This window comes from Pteronotus mesoamericanus, unplaced genomic scaffold (assembly GCF_021234165.1).
Source record: "Pteronotus mesoamericanus isolate MK-2021 breed Mesoamerican mustached bat unplaced genomic scaffold, CSHL_Meso_final contig_90, whole genome shotgun sequence".
Classification (NCBI taxonomy): Eukaryota; Metazoa; Chordata; class Mammalia; order Chiroptera; family Mormoopidae; genus Pteronotus; species Pteronotus mesoamericanus.
The window spans coordinates 11022271-11029071 of NW_026555277.1; the positions used below are offsets into that span (position 1 = coordinate 11022271).

At 36.3% G+C, this 6801-nt stretch overlaps 1 pseudogene; it reads right to left on the minus strand.

The window, feature by feature from the left end:
• Positions 1-4183: 4183 nt before the first annotated feature.
• LOC129080655 (60S ribosomal protein L17-like) lies at positions 4184-4737 on the minus strand (annotated as a pseudogene).
• Positions 4738-6801: the final 2064 nt, after the last annotated feature.

Genomic DNA, 6801 nt, shown 5'->3' on the forward strand with positions numbered 1-6801 from the left:
TATGTTCATGTTTCTAAGCATACGAAAAAATTGCAGAGAAGTCAGTAAATCATTTTTCCAGAGCACTAAACTCTGCTCTCATGGAAGGTTCAAAGTGTTAAAGAACTTGGAAGACCAAAATATGAAAAGAAAAAAAAAAAAAAAAGCGTCAACATATCAGGTGTTTATTACTTTGAGGAGCTATTGAGCAATGTGAGCTGCATCATCCTGATTGTAGTATGTTTCACAGGTTACTGTGTGGGTGAGTTTCTCTAATGATACACAAAAAATCAAATTATATTTGTGTTTTATTTATTAACAATTTTTCAAGGCTTATATATGTCCTAGCTCATTTAAAAAATTTTTTTAACTCACCCCAGGGATAAACTTTTTTCCTGTTTTTAAGATTTTTTTTAGAGACAACATAAGGTGTTCAACAATGTTTAGTGCCTAGAACAGTATTGTCATGGCGCTGAGAAAGAGAAGGATGGAGTGAAGGTTAAGAGTCTGCTGGTTTTTAAATACTCAGGACATCTAAAATTAAGGCACATAGTTAAAGGTTTGCAAATAGATTTGGAATGTATTTAACAGGGAACTCTTTGAATAGAAGGTGATGTTTTGTCCATTCAGCCAGGATCTGGAATCCCTCCCCAGTGACTGCCGGTGCTGGGAACAGGTTGGGCTAGATTCTGAATATCCTCCCCTGCTTTCCACCTGAGAGGCCACAGGTGCAGCTCAGGGCTGGACCACCTAATCGGGTATGAGATAGTCAAAGGTTACCTGGGTAAGGTGGAGGCTTTCACCCTGTTTTTTTGTTCACATATGACCAAATGACTTCTTCCAAATTAAAAAAAGACAAAGAAAAGGTGTAAGAAGTTAAGATACCTCCTGGGGCAGTGACTTTGTGTCTTGTTAATTACTATATCCTCAGTAGCAAGGACACTGTCTAGTATACAGGAGGCACGGGTTAAATATTAAAATATATTTAATCCTCACAATAATACTGAGAGGCACAAATGCACCCCCCACTCACTGAAGAAGCTCAAAAAAGTTAGTGGAGGAACTGTGATATGAACCTAGGTATAGATGTTTTCATTATATTATATGACTTAGTAGAAAGTTCATTCTCCTACCCCCTCGAGAATTCAAGTCATTTCAAGAGGCCTCATGAACATAGGTCTAGACAAAAATGTACAGAAAGGCTACCGTAAACTACAGTGGCCACCCAACTGGTCGAGATTTTCACAGGTACCTAAGATGGCACCCAGCTCCTCTTCACATCCAGTGAGGATACTGTGCTTCCCCACAAGGCAGTATATGTTAAGTGCTTAATAAGCTTTAATTCCTCACAGTGCAAGAAGCTCATGGTACCTGGTCCCAGCCTTGGCCAGGACACTTTCACTTACTATGTTCCAACTTCATGAAATGTTCTCCTATTCTGATGATGAATAGTTTCGCCTTGAAATGTGCATACTATGAAACCAATGATTGTTTTGTTCGATGCTCCATTCCTAGTGCCAGCATAGGGCCTAAACATTGCGGGTGCTGAAAAAATTAAATCCATGTTTTGAATATACAAATGAGTGCATGCATAATTGCTGGAAATGTTCTAGAAACAGTAGTTGTTAAAGAAATGGATTGGGAATTCCAAGGAAGAGCTGATACTCCAGCACAGCAGGTTGCCCATGGAGGAGTCATTTGAGGTAAAGGGACACTGTGATAGATGCATGGTTTTCAAGCTGTGCTCAGGGTCCTTTGTGACAGTGCCCATGGTCTGGCCCAAATGCCAAGTGTAGGATGAGTGGAAAGCTGGGTGAAATTTACAGACTTGTGGAAACTTACCAACCACAAGATGGGCTGTGGTCTCCCTCCCTTTCTTCCTGTTCCTCTTTGTCTCCCATCTCCACTTGACAGAGAGCCCTGATTGTAGCCAATCGTCTTTATCTCTGCAGCATAACCTGATATGAAATTGGGTTATCAAGGAATCCAGGAGATGAAAATTGAGAAGAAAAATCTATTGCAGTTGGTTATATGCCCAGGGGGGGTTTGATGCTTTTGGCAGCTGATTCTCAAATGAGAAAACATAATGGGGGAAATCTTAAAAATTTAATACCTTTGATTAAAAAAAAATCACAGAACTTCGCATCCATCTACTCTAATTTTTTAAAACTCCTTTACTGAGGGCAAGTTTCCCTCAGAATCTTCGTAAAACATCGTATCGCATAACATTACCATGAGATTTCATAACTGAAGAAGAAAAGCATCTTTCTAGAGGTAGCACTCTCCAAGCCTACCCCCGCAGTGACACTTGTATGTGTTCAAAAACGGTTACTTGTGTCCCTTGGGTGTTTGTTGATCAAAGTTCCAGTCATGCTGCTGAGAGGGTGTTGTGTTTTCAAAGTGATTATTAAACTACTTTAAAAACACTTTAACTTGTGGGTTTGCCTCAGTCCAAATTTCACAATAATATAATGAAGCAAGCCCTTCAGCTCTGTCTATGTCATCTCCAATTATTAGGAAACCACAACCTTGGACATCTTTTCCAAGTGTCTTCCCCCCATCCCCCAACCCCCTCCACTTATAGCTGTGTCCAGTGCTGTCTGGCTGTTTTCTGGCTTGGGGCTTGGCCTGGGCTCCAGAATTGAGGATTCACTGCTTGAATCCTATAAAGCTTCAAATGTCTCTTGACACTTTCTGAACTAGCCTGCGCCCCGTTCCTGTTTGTCAGGTTTCAAGCATGTCTGTGCTTTCAGGGTAATTCAAGTTTTATTGTGAAAACCTATTTGAATCCCCAAAGAGCTCTGAAATATTTGCCACATTATTCTGTCTGCTTCAATGGGTATTTTGTGTGAATTGTGAACTTGGGAAACATAAAAAGAAAAAATTAAAAAGAAATATGTAGACTGTAAAAATCAGTAAGGAAGCCATGAACAATGTTTCAGTGAGTAAACCATGAATAAAGAACACATTTAACCAATCTGATATTTTCTTTATCTGTTTTCTTTATGATGTGTTCCTGTTGGAATGACTAAACATTTACTTAGACTCTAGATATGATCTTTACATTGTTAAAGAATGACTATTTTACTTCAGAATTATTTGACTATTTTTTAAAAGGTACTTAATCATGTTTAAAGTGTATTTTAAAAGATATCAACAGTTGTTCCTTTCAGAAAACACCCATTTCCAAAATTTTTTTCTTATGCCCTAGGAAATGCAGAGAGCCTTAATTTTCACTTATGATTTTGTAATAACTGTTTTATATTTCCTAATGATACAATGCCAGAAATTTAATGTTCCTGATATACTTTATAAAAGTGAATTCAGAAGATTTACAGATTATTGTTCTTAACTAACTTCTATTAGTGGAAAAAAATCCAATTGCCCATATTGTGAAACCGAGGACAGAAATCATATCTACTCTACACACTATTTTAAAGAACAATTATTAAGCATGTGATGCAACAGAAAGAGAACCAGACTGACTTGCTGAAGGTTGGAGTCTTCTGTGTGATCCTGGGAAAATCACCAGACCTCTCTGGACTTTGGTTAAGATCAGAGAGGTGAGACTTAAAACTAGGGTTAATCATATCCTTTCACTTTTTGCCATACCTGCATAAAAAAAAAGATTTACTTAATTTTTTTCAAATCAACTTTGGGAAAAATAGAGCCATGAACTTTAGTGTTCATTACTTCCTTATTTCTTTGGTTTTCCTCTTTTTAAAATTCATTTCCATGGATCTGTGGGGTGCATGAAATGAAGTAGCCATTCTTTCTAGCTTTGACCTGAAAAGGTAAACAACCTACTCTTGCATAATGAAAAACCATTTTTTTTTTCCTAGAATTTATCTTACAGTCAGAGAAAGTGCCAGAACAAAACAAGTTCTGTGCCAAAGTGAAAATTTTTGTCCTTTGGTCTATTCAGAAAAACCACGTGTTCTTTAGCTGATTGATTTTTTTTCCCTAAGAATTCAGGTAAATTTCATGTCTATCTTCACACTGGATTTAATCTCAGCTTATAAATGCAGTCTCTCATCTGTACTTTTTCTTGATGTTATCTGTGGCTCACATGCCTTCAAGCTTCTTCCTTATGGTGTCTCAAATTCTTAACAATTTACGGACACTTTTTAAATGTGCAAATTTGCATATTGACTTCTTTTTCTTTCCTGCTTTTACTTTTATTAGTATTTATCTTATGCTGAATTTACTCCCGGGTCATAAGCTTTTGTGTCTTCAGTTTCTTCTGGGATATCTTTTCCCTTTGCACAACCTTCTCTTCTGGTTTAGGAACAGTCTGCTCTTTTTTCAGTGAGGATCATCTCAGCCTGGCAGGGAGAGCTCATGTGTGGGTTCATCTGCCCATGAGCTCCGTTAGTTCTATGCCACATCCTGGGATCTTTGTTTACCTGGATATGCTCAATGACCAGAGACTCTACATCTAAATAAACCCTTAAGTTCAGCATTACCCTCTGCATTTTTAAGCACATGCAGCCAAAACTCAGCACTCTTTTTGGGCCACCGACACTGTGTCCAGCCCCACTGTTTGGCCTGGGAGCACCTACCAACGTCACCAATGTAGCCATGGAATGGGACACATTGCTTCGTCAAAGTGACACCTTTTAGATACTTGGTGGCTTTTCAGATATGCATATCCTTGATGGCCTGGGCAGTTTCATGAATATCCTTAAAGTGAACACGAAGATTTGAATCTCTTGATTTGCATGATTTTGTGAGGTTTTCTGGGTCAAGTGAATAGCAAACCCTTTTCAGAGGTCATCTCTAGTTGCTTTTGGAAAGATAGGTATTGACTTCTTTATTAGAGGAGAGGAAGTAGTTACTTAAGTCATCAGATATATTTTAAAAAGAAATCTGGAAGTTGCCAAAGGAAATTATGAAAATGCTGAAAATCCAGAGAGATATCCTACAGGAAACCAATAGTTTAAAAAAAAAGGAATAAGAGAACCTCAGACATTCCAGAAGTTCTGCGTGACACCAAAGGGTTATATATTTTATTATTTTGGTTAACCCATCCGTTACTTTGATTTATTAAATTTTTTTTGGCAACACTATTGACATGCTGTCTATCATAAAAACTTTGAGCTTTTAGCTTTTCCCTTTCTGAAAACAGAGGCTTTTTTTTCAATTTCCCTTAACACATGCATCACTGGATGGAAGTAAAGCAGGATAGGACCATGGAGAGGAAGGAAATGGGAGCAATAAGGGTGCTAATAATAAATACAGGTATCCCCCAAAGTCAGCTGTGTTGATGGGCCATGGAAGTGCTGATAATCACCAGCAATTCTACTACTTCAGTTTTCTGATGTAAACAAATTAATTTGCATGTTTTCCTAGTGGTAGATTTGCCCTAAGTAACACACATTCTCTTTTCTTGGTCCCACTGGGTAAAGAGAAAACATGCTGAAACTGTCCTCTATTAATTATTAGTAAAACAATCTTTACAATTGAGTTTTATGGCTATTTTAGGAGTGGATAAAGGAAGAAGTAGAACTGTCAGGACATTGCATAAACAAAAATTATTATGCAACCGTGTGTGTATGCAAGAGAGAGAAATATTTTCTTTAAATTCAGCAATAAGACAAGAATGGCTGCTGCTATTCTTTCATTTACAGTTATTTAGAGATCATAGTTATCAGAGTAAGGCAAAAAGAACAATTTACAAGTAATGGAAAGGAAGAAATAAAACAGCCAGTATTCATCAATGATATATTCAGAACACTCATGAGGATTTACTGACAGACTGTTAGAATTAATTAAAGAGTACAACAATGTTGCAGGGTATAATATCAAGATACAAGGAACCATTGGCTTCTTCTATGTTAGTGGAAATTTTAATTTTTAAAAATTGACATTTACATAGTTGCAAAAGACAAAAACACATAAACAAATCTAACAAAATTTGGGCTAGAAATTTTTTTAGAAACATAAAAAACTTTATTTAAAGGCAATTACAAAGATGATAAATGGAGAGAAAAAACATTTATATGAACACATCATATTACAAAAATACCGTTTCTTCCCAAATTAATCTATAAATTCAATATAGTCTCAATTAAAATTCTGTAAAAAGTATCTGATAACTCAATTCTAAAATATGTATATAATAAAAAAGTAAAAAGTCAAGCCAATTTGAAGAGGAGCATATTGGAGGGACAACCCAAATAAAAATATATGACAGAAGTAACTTTGCTTCTTAATGGTGAATGAATGACACCAGGACAACTGGTTGTCTATATGGAACAAAATAAAATTCCATCTTTACTATCCATAGAAATTGATTGCAGAGAGTGTAAATATTAAAAACAAACTTTAAAACTTCCAGGAAAAAAATGAAAGAATATCATTATAATCACAGGGAAAGGGATGCATTTTTAAACAAGAAATGAAAAACTCAGACACTAAAGGAAAAGTTGACAAATTGACTGTTTAAAAAGTTTTTAAATTTTCTGTGCATTGGAAGACTTCTCAACAAAGGGTAGAGACATGCCACAGACTTTGAAAGTATGTTTACATGCATATAATTAACAAAAATTTAGTATCCAGAATATACTCAGGAGGCAGGGGGTGATTTTGTTTTCACAAAGAATAATTGACAATGTCTAGAGACATTTTTTTGTCACTGCTGGGCAGGGTTTGAGGTGCATTATCACTCGACAGTTAAGGCTATAGTTAAAATTCAACAGTACACAGGGCAGCCCCTCACAACAAAGAATTCTCTTTCTCAGAATGTCAGTAGTGCTAAGGTTGAGAAACTCTGAATTAGAAATACAGTAAACATGAATTGTTATAATAAGGGAAAGATAA